The sequence below is a fragment of the Cygnus olor genome, chromosome Z, assembly GCF_009769625.2.
Source record: "Cygnus olor isolate bCygOlo1 chromosome Z, bCygOlo1.pri.v2, whole genome shotgun sequence".
NCBI lineage: Eukaryota > Metazoa > Chordata > Aves > Anseriformes > Anatidae > Cygnus > Cygnus olor.
The window spans coordinates 62,352,800-62,365,790 of NC_049198.1; the positions used below are offsets into that span (position 1 = coordinate 62,352,800).

The following is a 12,991-nucleotide window of genomic DNA, read 5'->3' on the forward strand; positions in this document are numbered from 1 at the left end:
AAGGAGCCAAAAAGCAGCCTTGTTGTCTGGAAAAATCACCAGCATACATGGATATGGGTGACAACAGTAGGAAAAACTGGTGCTAGATAAGGAAATGATTGCAGCTGAGAAAAACAGTCAAGTGCCTCTTACTGAAGCATATGAAGAAGCTGAATGACTCAAAAGTCATACTCAAATGGATCAAAAATTGGGGCAATGATGTCAGAGTTTCAAAGGTAATGAAGAAAAAAAACCCTAAAAATATTAAAAAGGATGATCCTTTCAAAACTGTTGAAACACGTTTTACTTTCTTTTTATATACTCTATTCAAACTTAACTGAAAAAGGTGTAAATCATTCATAAAGCTATCAAACTATGTAGTGAGCCAGACTGAGATAATCCATACTGGACTCAAACTCATCTGTGGTAACGACCATTGGGCCTATCAAAACAACTATTATGTTTAGTATAATCTGTTAACAGTGATTATTGAAAGCATGTCCAGAGAAGGGCTACGGAAGGGCCTGGACACGAGTCCTATGAGGAGCAGCTGAGGGACCTGGGGTTGTTTAGTCTGAAGAGGAGGCTCAGGGGAGACTTTACTGCTCTCTACAGCTACCTGAAAGGGAGGTGTGGGGAGCCGGGGGTCGGCCTCTTCTCACAGGAAACTAGTGATAGGACTAGAGGGAATGGCCTCAAGTTGTGCCAGGGTTGGTTTAGGTTGGAAAGTAGGAGACATTTCTTCTCAGAAAGAGTAGTTAGGCACTGGAACGGGTTGCCCAGGGAGGTGGTAGAGTCACCGTCCCCTGGGGTGTTCAAGGAAAGGTTGGACGTGGTGCTTAGGGCCATGGTTTAGTGGGTGACATTGGTGGTAGGGTGATGGTTGGACCAGATGATCTTGAAGGTCTTTTCCAACCTTAATGGTTCTATGATTCTGTGTATGTCCAAATACCACAATCTTTGTTTTTTCACCAAAAATTAGAACAAGCAATATTTCTAATTCTAGTTCTAAAAGGGTGTAAAAGAGTAAGACAAGAAGCTGGGAATACATCTATTTACTGAGGGAAAAAAAAAATCTAACTCAGAATGTTTGGCAGACAGCAGCTTAGCTTCATAAGCAAATATTTAGCTATCCGCAACTGACAAGTAAGCAGAAACACTGATTGGTTAGATTTGGTTAAAAATCTGGGCAAGTGATTTGCAAAAAAAAAGCACTAATGTTATAATATTTAGTTTTTAGGTAAACAATACTGTCATAGGAAAGTCTGTGCTTGTGGATAGTAGCACTATAATTTCTAGTTTTATTAACATAACTTTCTGCATCTATAAAGCACATCATCAGCCTTGGCATGTGACCAATCTGCAAGTGTAGTCACTTCACTGGAAATAAATGCAGTTGGCTAGACAATGTTGTAAGACAGTTATTCCAGTTTTCCAGAAAAGAAAAATTTCTTTTACTACATCTTTTTCCCACATATACATACACTGAAACAAGCAACAATGCTCCAGATAGAATCTGTCCCAGTTCCAGGAAAGACAGCTTTAATACCATTCAGAACAAATCAGTGCCAGTTGCAACTGTTTTAAGAGATTATTCATTTTACACCAACTCCAATTTCTTCCATTCACTTGTTACAAGGTAAAGGTATATTACCATTATATCTGGAAAGCAGGCAGAAACATGGATTTCCTGTTTCATACACCCTACTACACAAATGGAAGTGTTGCAAATCCCATAATTTGCATTGTGGAGTACTGTAGAGTTTGGGAATCTTATGTGGCTAGAATATTCATATGGTGTTTCAATTACACAGATGATTCGTTGTTTTTCATCATAGCTGTATAGTCTGAAAGAGAACTCTGCATCGCAATGTCAATTCAGCATTTAACTGCCACTGATGAATATGATCTTAGGTTGCTTGCTATCTAGAAAATCTGTCTTCCAAGAAGGATACTCTTGTTACTCAGAAGTCAATTGTAACTCTTACAAGTACTTTTAGGAGATGAAAGATGATGTCTTTAAAATTGCAGAAGAACCCCTGCTGGGCAAATAAAATAAATAAATAAATAAATAAAAGACATTGCCTGCAGCTGTCAGACTCTTCTTGTCAGTGATTCAAACTCATGTAAAATATGAAAGTCCTTTATGTTACAACCATCTTTTTTTTTCTCTTTTTTTTGGTGAACAGCCACAGTGTTATAATATTATATGTGAACTACAGTACAGATTCTGGGCTGAGTATGCAGTTATGCAGACGTTTACATTTTGTACCTTTACTGCCTTAAAATGATACTGAATTTGTAGAAGGTAGAGTAACAGAAGCAAGTGAACCCTAAATCATAGAATAATTTATGTTGGTAAAGACCCTTAAGATCATCCAGTACAACCATCCACCTAACACTATCAACCCACCACTGAACCATGTTGTTAAGCACCATGTCCATATCTCTCTTAATACCTCCAGCGATGGCAACTCTACCACTTCCCTGGGCAGCCTAACCGCTCTTTCTGTGAAGAAATTCATGATATTCAGCCTAAACCTCCCCTGGTGAAACTTGAGGATGTTTCCTCATCTTCTATCACTTACGACCTGACAGAAGAAACCAAAACCCCCCTGGCTGCAGCCTTCTTTCAGATAGTTGTAGAGAGTGATGTCGTCTCCCCTCAGCCTCCTCTTCTCCAGACTAAACAACCCCAGTTCCCTCAGCCACTCCTCTTAACTCTTGTTGTCTTGTCCCTTCACCGGCTTCATTGCCTTTCTCTGTATATGCTTGAATAACTCAATGTCCTTCTTGTAGTGAGGGGCCCAAAACTGAACACAGTACTCAAGGTGAAGTCTCACCAGTGCCGAGTACAGAGCAACAATCACCTCCCTGTTCCTGCTGACCACACTATTTCTGACACAGGGCAGGATGCTCTTGGCCTTCTTGACCACCTGGGCTCACTGCTGGCTCACATTCAGCTGTCTGTCATCAACCAGCACTCCAAGGTCCCTTTCTCCTGGGCAATTTTCCAACCACTCTTCCCCAAGCCTTACCACTGCTTGGGGTTGTTATGAACCAAGTGCAGGACTCAACACTTAACCTTGTTGAATGCTATGTGATTGGACTCTTGCCTAGCCAGATCCTTCTGCAGAACCTTCCTAAGTTTAAGCAAATTGACACTGCTGCAGTTCTTATCATCCACAACCTTACTGAGAATACCCTTGATGCCCTCATCCAGACCACTGATTAAAATGTTAAACAAAGCTGGCCCCAAGACTGAGCCCTAGGGGGTGCCATTGGTGAACAGCCGCCAAGTGGATTGGACTCCCTTCACTAGCATCCTTTGAGTCCAGCTATCCATACAGTTCTTCACCCAGCAAACTGTGCACCTGTCCAAGCCATGAGCAGCAAGGTTCTCCAGGAGAATACTGTGGGAAATAGTATCAAATGCTTTGCTAAAATACAAGTAAACAACATCCACTAGCTTTCCCTTATCTACTAAGTGGGTCATCTTGTCATAGAAGAAGATCTTCAGAGGTCCCTTCCAACCTTGGCCATTCTGTGAGATCAGGTTAATCAAGCAGGACCTGCCTTCCGTAAACCCATGCTGGCTGCATCTGATCGCTCAGTTGTCCCATGCACGCTGGATGATGACACCCAAGATGATCTACTCCATAACCTTCCCTGGTACCAAGGTCAGACTGCCAGGCCCACCATTCCCTGGATCCTCCTTCCTGCCCTTCTGGTAGACTGGTGTCACATTAGCTAACCTCCAGTCAATGGGATAGCTGGTGAATTACTGGAAGTGGTGAGCACTTCTGCCAGCTCCTTCAGCATCCTTGGATGAATCCCATCCAGATCCACAGACATATGAACATTCAAATGATGCAATAGGTCACTTACATTTTCGCACTAGATTATAGGAGTTTCATCTCGCTCCCTGTCACTGTCTTCCAACTCCGGGGGCTGGGTACCCTGAGAACAACGGGCCTTACTAATAAAGGCAGAGGCAAAAAAGGCATTAAAGACCTCAGCCTTCTCACCTTCCATCACTGTTTCCGCTCACATCCAATAAAGTATGGACATTCACCTTAATCTCTCCTTCGCTGTTGATGTATTTATAAATGCATTTTTTGTTGTCTTTTATTGCACCAGCCGAACTGAGTTCTAGGTGGGCTTTGGCCCTTCTCATTTTCTCCCCACACAACTTCACAACAACTCTATCGTCCTCCTGAATAACCTGCCCCTTTTTCTACAGTTCATAAACTCTTTTTCTTCATGAGCTCCTGAAAAAGCTCTCTGTTCATCCAGGCTGGTCTTCTCCCCTGCCAGCTTGACTTTCAGTGCACTGTGATAGCCTACTCCTTTACCATTAAGGATTTGTTCTTGAAGAAGGTCTAGCCTTCCTGAACTCCTGAACCACCTCACAAAAGGTATCTGTTAACCAGGTCTGTAAATAGGCCAAAGTCTGCCCTCCAGAAATCTGAGGTAGCAGTTCTGCTAACCACCTTCCTTACTTCACCAAAGAGTGAAAACTCTACCATTTCAGGATTGCCATGCCCGAGACAACCTTCAGCTATCACAACACCCAAAAGTCCTTCACTAATTGCCCATAACAGGTCAGGTGGGAGAATTTCCCAACACAATTGCAAGTGCAGACGAGAAACTGAGCTTTGCACACATGCAGAACCATAGGGCGTGCTGGAGATTCACACAAAGAAATTACTAAGCTTATGACTTGTGGGACAGTTTCGATAAGAGGCCACTTCCGTAAAACTGTAACTGCTAAAGATAGTAACATCCCCTGTCACCATTCAAATGTCACCATTCAAATGTCACCATTCAAATGGTGACAGAGACCATCACTAAAAACACTTACTAAACCACATTTTTTCCTGCAAGATGACTGAACGTCCTATTTGACTGCAAGTTAGTTAAAGCTTGTACAAATTCTCTAAAAATGTAGCAGAACCTTTTAAGCAGTTATTTCCACGATGAGGAAACTGAATCTAAATAAGATCCATGTGCTCTTTCAGAATCAGCTGGCAGGCCCACTAGGACAGAAAACACACTGTTGTGTACTTATGTATATATGGAAACCAAGAGTGCACATGACAAGCATTTTACTTAATATCATGCACTATCTGATGTACTACAGAGCCTAGAATCCGGATTTACACTGAACAACCAGTAAGGATTTGCCACTAATATAACCGAGATTTGCCTACCAGCCTGCAAAACAGAAATGTCTAATCAACCAGTCTCAAAAGTTGAACTCAGGGGAAGGTAACTGAGACCCTAGAAGTGGTGATATATGTCCACTTTCCAGTTCATAACTTTGAAAAGCTCCCTCTGAGTACAGAAAAGAGCAGGTGCTGATTATCCTCATGCTTCAACCAGTGAAGGACACAGCAGCTTGGCATTGGCTGACAGTTCAGCTTCGCCACCTCTCCCAGCCAGGACAAGGCACCTTAGAGTATTCCACAGGGCAAGAATGATGGATGTAATAAAAAAAGATGACTATTGCTTTCTTAATATAAACTAAATTTAGACTTCAAAGCAAGAAAGAGAATAACTTCCTTCTCTCTGCAGAATTATGGTGATGTAAATACAGTACTGGCAATTTGTTTTTCACTTTCTCAATTTTATGGAAGTAATTTCCCTCAAAGCCAATAATTTATTATGCTGCCATCCAGGAGGCTCATGTCTTGGAAAATTTGTGATCTGCAAATATTTTTAAAAGATTTTGCAAGTACTATAATTTTTCAAGCATACTGTTTGTTTTAAACCTCTCCATATAGGGCAAAAGAATTTTTGAGTCTGTTGGTCCTAGTGAAACTTGCATTTTTCATGTTGCAGTTGGAAATCTAAAATACACTTAGGGAACATTGTATTACATGATACCTGTAGTTAAAACATTGTTTCACATTCTTCCTCATCACAGCCATCAATCTCAACATGTTTTTAAAATTATAAAAGAAGGATTTATTTTTTTTCTAGATCCTGACCTCTTGCTTAAAGAGCCAAAATTACAGCAACGGGTTGATACTGCAATATTTTCTTTTGCAGGTTCTCATAAGATTAAATTTATGATTAATCACACTGCACTATCCCTACAAGCAAAACAACCTCTGAAATTGCAAGATTTCGATAACATGTAAAAAAGCAGTTCTGTTAAGGAGGCCTACAGAATGGCTTTTTCTTTTGTTATTGAAGTGGTGAATAAAAACAGTAAGGTCAATGAATGGAGCAAAACTAAACAAAAACAACTGAACCAAAGGAAAAAAAAATACATTTCCTGTCAAGATATGAATAATTTAGACCAAAAGCAAAATCTGGATCAATCATAGTAATAAAGGAGAACACACATAAGGGTGAGAAATCTGCCACTGATACATTTAGGAGCACTGAATATACAAAATCTCACATTTTAATTGGGCAACTAGTAACTAGTTCACTGTATATACTTTGTGCTTTAAAAATATTTTTGTAAGCAGAACTACCCAAAGTAGTCTTCAAATATGTTTGTTCTGAATATCAGTAATTTAATGCTAACAATAAACCCAGGTTAAAATCACATATTCGCATATAGATTGGATGATTGCATACAATGAAGCTTTCCCTGAAAAATTTTGATTGAGCAGAAACAGCAGGAATTAACGATTCAATTCTGTCATTTTAGAAATGTGAAATTTGAAGGAAAAAAAACAAAGCTTAACAAAGTAAGCTTAAAAGATATTCCATCTGTTTTTTTTTTTCTTCAATTTCTGCACAACTTTTGGGAAAAAAAAAAAAAAAAGCCACTTTCTCCTCCAAAGCGTGACTCCTTTGCGGGGGGGGGGGGGGGGAGCCAACACATTTGCGATTACTAGAAAAAGCCCACTAAAAATTGAATTTATGACTTTACAAGTGAAAATATAGCTGCTAAACTAACAACCTCTTATATCAGTAAATTCTATGGCACAAATAAATTTTATTTCATGTTACCTATCTGCTCTACTTTAAATATCAATGACAATGCAGAAAGTTCATAAATGTGAATACTCTAGAGTCTTACATGCATCACTGAGAACAGTAAAATGAATGGTTACACATCTGCAGTCTGAACTTTGAGATGAATACAAGCGAATTGTGAATGTGCATTTTTCAAATGATTGCGCTCATTATTTTCCACTGACTCATGGCTGTTGGCAGAAATGAATAATACATTTTAATATAGTATAGGGGTTCAACAATCAAATACAAAGAGTATGTATGGGTATTTATCCATCTTCTATGCATACATAATACTAAAGCTATAGGTTGTCATCTGTTTTTAATACTAAAACACCAAATAATTTATAATACAGAACTGTAAAATATATATAGAACACTGCATCAATCATGTACAAGTACTAGTGTTGTTCAACATTTCTGTAAATCCTCCATTAAACATAGATTTGAGACTGAACCAAAGACCTATATGAATCAAGTCATGGTTGCTTGGAACACTGGAACAGAGACATAAAATGTTGTTCTATTTCAGGTCAAGATTATTTGCAGTTCACTTCATCATTTCAAAGAATACTAGTGACTGAAATACAGCATCCTCCATATTAAAGATAATGCTTATTTCTTTTGCTTAATTCAGGAAGCGAACTACTAAATCGCAATTGGGGTATCAGATGACAGAACTCCTGAGTTGTTTGATGCCATGGGTACTCTCCTAATGTACGCAAAGAAACAGCAGAGCTTTGTGCAGCTATTTAGTAACACTGTCAAATAAGAGGGAGTTAACTATCTGAATGCCAACACAGTCTTGCTTTGCTCCTCTTACACATTCCACATCAAGTCCCATAATGCACCATAGACCTTTAGTCAAGACAACAAATGTGACTTCTTTGTATGGAAAACACACAGGAAAATGAAAATTCAACCACTACGCCCTCAAAGGCTGCTTAAAGTGCATAGCCCATGTATCACCTTATACCATTCCACAACAACATAAAACTTTACCAAAGTAAAGAAATACTACATGAGAAAGCGTGTGTGAGCATGGCGGTATTTCCTCGAGCAAAACTTCAGAAGCATGAATTTTCAGGAAAATTGAACCAAACACTGAGAAAATTAATGGTGACATATCATTCCCAATCAACTCCAGAAGAAAGGGATACATAGAAATATGCATGACATTTTGTTTTAACAATAGTCAAATAGTACTCCAGGTACAATTTGAAAAGTACTGTGCTGTAAAAACGTTCACTAAAGTATTTGGCAAAGGTAATGAATATCCACCATCTGCAGAGCTGTTGCAAGTTCATGAGCTACAGAAATAAAAAAGATGCCTTCTTTTGGTAGCCTAGCTCTCGTGCAAAAATCCAAAAATAATACACCCTAGCAATGGCATCCACCAGGAATCAGATACTTGGCCCCAAAATAAGATAGAGTAGCAAAGGGCTTATTTCAAGTACCACGGCTAATGTAGGCTCCAGTGCTCATGTTAGGATGAAATCAACCATAGCAGAACTCAGTCTTTCCAAACCACGTGTTGGTCTGGGGGGAGGTGGGGAATTCTGTGTCAATGGCTTTTTAGAGCAGATGTGACTCATTGCACTCTCATTTAAAATCAGAAATTCAGGTCTCTCCTTTTTCCATTGAATCAATGGCAGCAGCACTGGGGGCTCTAGCACTGCAGTAGCAACTGTACAGAAGATATTTCTACAGTCAGTAAAATCAGTTCAATAAATCATAGTATCTGACACTGCCATTTCATGACATGATATTCACATCCTGACTTTTGTTTGTCTCCTTAGTGCCATGCAACACCCTTATTCAACTTACCTTCCACAGTGGCCCCAATCACAGAAAAATATGGAAATAATTTAATCAGTACACCATCCCCATAAATCTTCCTAAGCTTCTTTTTTCACTGAAGAACACATTTCATCTATAACTGTTGTTTCAATAAACCAAGTAATGTGAGATATCATTGCTCAATATATTTTGAATGCTGACAGCATCTTTAGGTTACGTTTTTTTCATTACTATTATTATTATTTTTAAGATCAGAAAAAAGCATCAATTCAATAATCATTCATTAGAATTTCAACACCCTGTAGTCCCACTGTGGTCTGTTCAATTACTTTTAGAAATATCTTGGGAAAGTACTAATTCCAAATAGTACTCTCTTAAGTTTATAACATTCAAATGCTATATTAAAAATCAGTAATTTAGAGCTTGCCTCATTTATATTTGCCTGCCAAAATATATATCCTGAATTTAGTTCCATGACAATTTTTTTGCTTCATATAAGCTTTAATTATAAATTCAAGGGAAAACTCCTATGTAAGTAACATTCCATTCAATGGTCACAGTATGTGGAGTGTATCCACCGTTTGTACAAAGTCTATGCACTGCACTGCTCACATGCAAAAGGCATGTTTCTCTGATACACGGCTGAGGCCAAACCACTTCCCACTCTGTTCTCTATTACCAATTCTTCACACACACACACTTTTTAAAAACAAAAACAAAAATAAATAAATAAAAATAAACAAGCAAACAATACCAACAGCCTTTGGAGAATCACGTCTACTGCCCCATCACTTGCACATTGAAATTCACCAGAATGTTCAACAGTTAAACTCTACCAACCAAGAGTACATGCAGACACAGACTGTACTCCAAATGCAAAGAGAAATGTCCCAGTGATGTAAAGTGGGTTTTGCTCTCAGCTGGGATCTGGTGCACTGGGGAGTAACCAGCAATGCACTTATATTTGGTAAATGAGTCAGCCTCAGGAAGGGCACATTATGCAAAGCATGTATCTAAGTATACTGTGGCCAGGTCCAAAATAAACAAAAAAAAAAAAAAAAAAAAAAAAAAACAACCCTTAAGTTAAAAGCATTTCCACAAAAACTCACTTTTCTTGTTACTTAGACCTCCCCACTTTCATTTGAGACTACAGAATGAATTACACAAATTTGGTTGTATGCATATATTACTACAGGTACATACTTTTAAAATAAACCTACTATTAAAAAACATTTAACGATTTTACCACAAATAAAGACATTCATTTCTGACAATCAACCCTGGAACTTGACCATTAACATCTATGCAAATGTCTTCATTTTGATAAAATTAAAATGGACAAAGGACAAAAAATGTGAATTTTTTTTCACATTCTACTCCCTAAACAGAGCCTATGATGATTAAATTATTAGAAGTTTAACCAGTAGTTTCATAGAAATTGGCAAATTCAGAGATGAACAACCAAATTATTCTTGAGAGATATTTGTGCCCCTGAGATCAGAAAGTAGTCTTCTTAAACTGTCATGACTCTTTTTTAATTAAAATAATTGGAAATAGACTGCCACTGCACTTCTGCAATTATACAGTGCTGTGTTATGATAAAGTACTGCTACACGGCTATGAATACTATTTGTTTTAAACCATATGGGCAGCAGGTACAACACAATATTAACACTCAGAGGTACAGACATTAGAACTATAACAAAACTAAATTCTAACTGTAGAGTATTGCTATTATTTTAAGCTGTACGTTAGTAGTGTCTTCTTTTATGGATTCTTAAAATCGTTTAAAAATTTAACATAGCTTCAAAATTGAAATTTAATTAATAAATGTCACTACATAAAAACCTACCATATTATATAATGTGTGCATTTGGAACATTCCTTTACTCATATTGACTTTGATACAGTCTAACAGAATTATCACACTTTAGCGTTTTTCAAAGGGATACCTGTCTTATACAGGGCACAACCAAAGCTATTCAGAAAATCAGAAAGCTGTTTTCATTTCTTCTTTCCCCCTTCCAGCATTTACCTAGCCAAGTCTTGTTTATTTTAGTTTGTCTAAGCCCTAAACTGAATGGAAGATCATTTATATCTTCACAACATTTTCAAGGATGCACACCAGTACTGTCCAATTATCTCACCTGCAGTTGTTAATTCATCCACAGTCTCCATTAAAAGATAATAAAGCATTATTGACCCCAGCTAGAAACTGGAAACAGAGACAAAGGGACTTATAGGAAGCCACAGAATAGTGCACTAGAAGGGATAGGATCAGAAACGGCTTATAACATTACCTCTGTATCTGTTCGTATCTCCAGACCGTGTTGATCACTGCCAGAAATGGGAGACAGCTCTCACTGCAGTTCATTTCCTTTACATAGCAAACACCCAAGAGACTTAATTTAGGCAACCTGAGTGTGACAGCATACAGGTTTTGTGGCCACCTGCCACATAATAAATTTGGTTTCTTGCTTAGCATCATACAAGACTGCCACCACAGAGGCAGGGACACAGACTGGTCAATGTTGCCTTGTCTGTATTAATTACAATGACATCTCTTTATTCCACAGTGTTTCCTTGCCCATTATCTATGCGCTTTCCAGCTCCCCTGTCAAATGAGTCACGATATCTGTTAAACATCCCTGACCACTATGCAACCTGCCAAAAGGAGGGAGAGTGAGGGCAGCACAAACTGGCACAGTAAACCCTATCTCTCATGTTTTTATTTAAATTGAGAGCACCTGATTTTGTAACCATCACAACATCCTCTAACTATTTATATGATTTCCAATGATGGCTGTTTTTTTCCTCAGGAGCTTCACCTGCAATGAAACACCAAGTTCTCTACCAGTATATAGCCAGCTTTGTGTGTAGAGCACAGTCCTGCAGGAGGGCTCCTGTAGCATTACGCAGGATGAGTAAGGGGAATGAAGAAGACTAAGCACCCCACAGGTGAGTACACTCAAACTCTAGCACCTTCAAACCATGAAGGTGCTGGTGCTGTTCAGGAAAGGGCTAAATCTTTTTCATAATGAAAAGTAATAGGTAATGTTAAATTTCCATATTACAAAATGATACTGCCATTAACAATTCTATTACCCTGGTTCCCAAATACATTTTCTCCTCATTTGACAGAAGGATAAATGAAAAGCTTAAGATAACTCATTCAACATCCCCTGGTGCTAGAATCAGACTTAGCAGGTACATGCTTACATCTTGTGCTCCATCCAATGTACCAAAGCAGTTCCCTCTGGAGGGCACCAAGTACAACCATAATACTTTTTTATTTTTTATTTTTTAAGAAAAAAGATAAGTATTAAGGAAAATACTTAAGGAAAGTATGTCCACTTAAGGAAAGATGAGTATTTATTTCAGTACAATCATTTATCCAGAGACAAAATATTTTCTTGGCAGATAAGTAAGTGCAACATTCCACCAGGCTGAAACGCTCAGCTTCACCTTACAACATGCCTCATGTCACAGAAACATATGCCTTGTTAGAGTCTATTTTGTACTCCTCTTTGTCTGACAATACTCACTTTTATGTGAAATATTTTCATGGCATGAAAAAATTTTCATGAAAACATCTTTTTATGTCCTAACCTCAATTTCCAAGCCATCTTTTCTAAGGGTCTTAATTAAATAATATGGAAATTACACAGGAAAAAGAAACTGACAGCAGATCTTTTCAGACTATATCCCTAGATACAGATCATTTTTGTTGTTTTCTGTTGCTTTTTGTTGTCATTGTTTGTTTGTTTATTTGCTTTTAAGTCAGAAGGAAAGTATATTTCTGAATAAAAATTACTAAAATCTAATGTGGAAGTACACTTGCTGCTGTCAAACTTTGCTCTCTCTACCTTAAGTGGATGCACATTTCATTGAGAAGACTGTGGATTAACTTAATAATTAATCTGGCAAAGCAATAATCGTTATTACACCCATAATAAAATAAAATAAAATTCCCAAGGAAATCTCTGCAGGGCAGGGCTCTCCCTTGAAATATATATTAAAAAAAAAAAAAAAAAAAAGATACTTACACAACACCTTCTGTTGAATATGCAAGTCCTTTCAAAAAAGACATACAGTGTTTTATATATGGTAACAAATTTATGTTATGTAGCTTCACAAGTAGCCACGTTACTGTAGTAACTGGTATTTTTCACAAAAATTATTTTTTTCATATAACTCTGCTCTAAATTCAATGTTTTCATGTAGAATATTATGA

General features: G+C 37.9%; 1 protein-coding gene across 4 annotated transcripts in view; it reads right to left on the minus strand.

Annotated features, from left to right (window-relative positions):
* The window catches only part of LOC121061926 (synuclein alpha interacting protein), an 88,805-nt gene that overhangs the window by 68,274 nt on the left and 7,540 nt on the right, over positions 1-12,991 (minus strand). The window contains exon 1 of one of the 4 annotated variants that reach the window (XM_040541404.1): positions 11,058-11,112. The exons of the other annotated variants lie outside the window; for them this stretch is intronic. The gene's annotated coding sequence lies outside the window, so the exon portion shown is untranslated. Of the gene's footprint in view, positions 1-11,057; positions 11,113-12,991 lie in introns of those variants that run through there. 4 annotated transcript variants of the gene reach the window in all.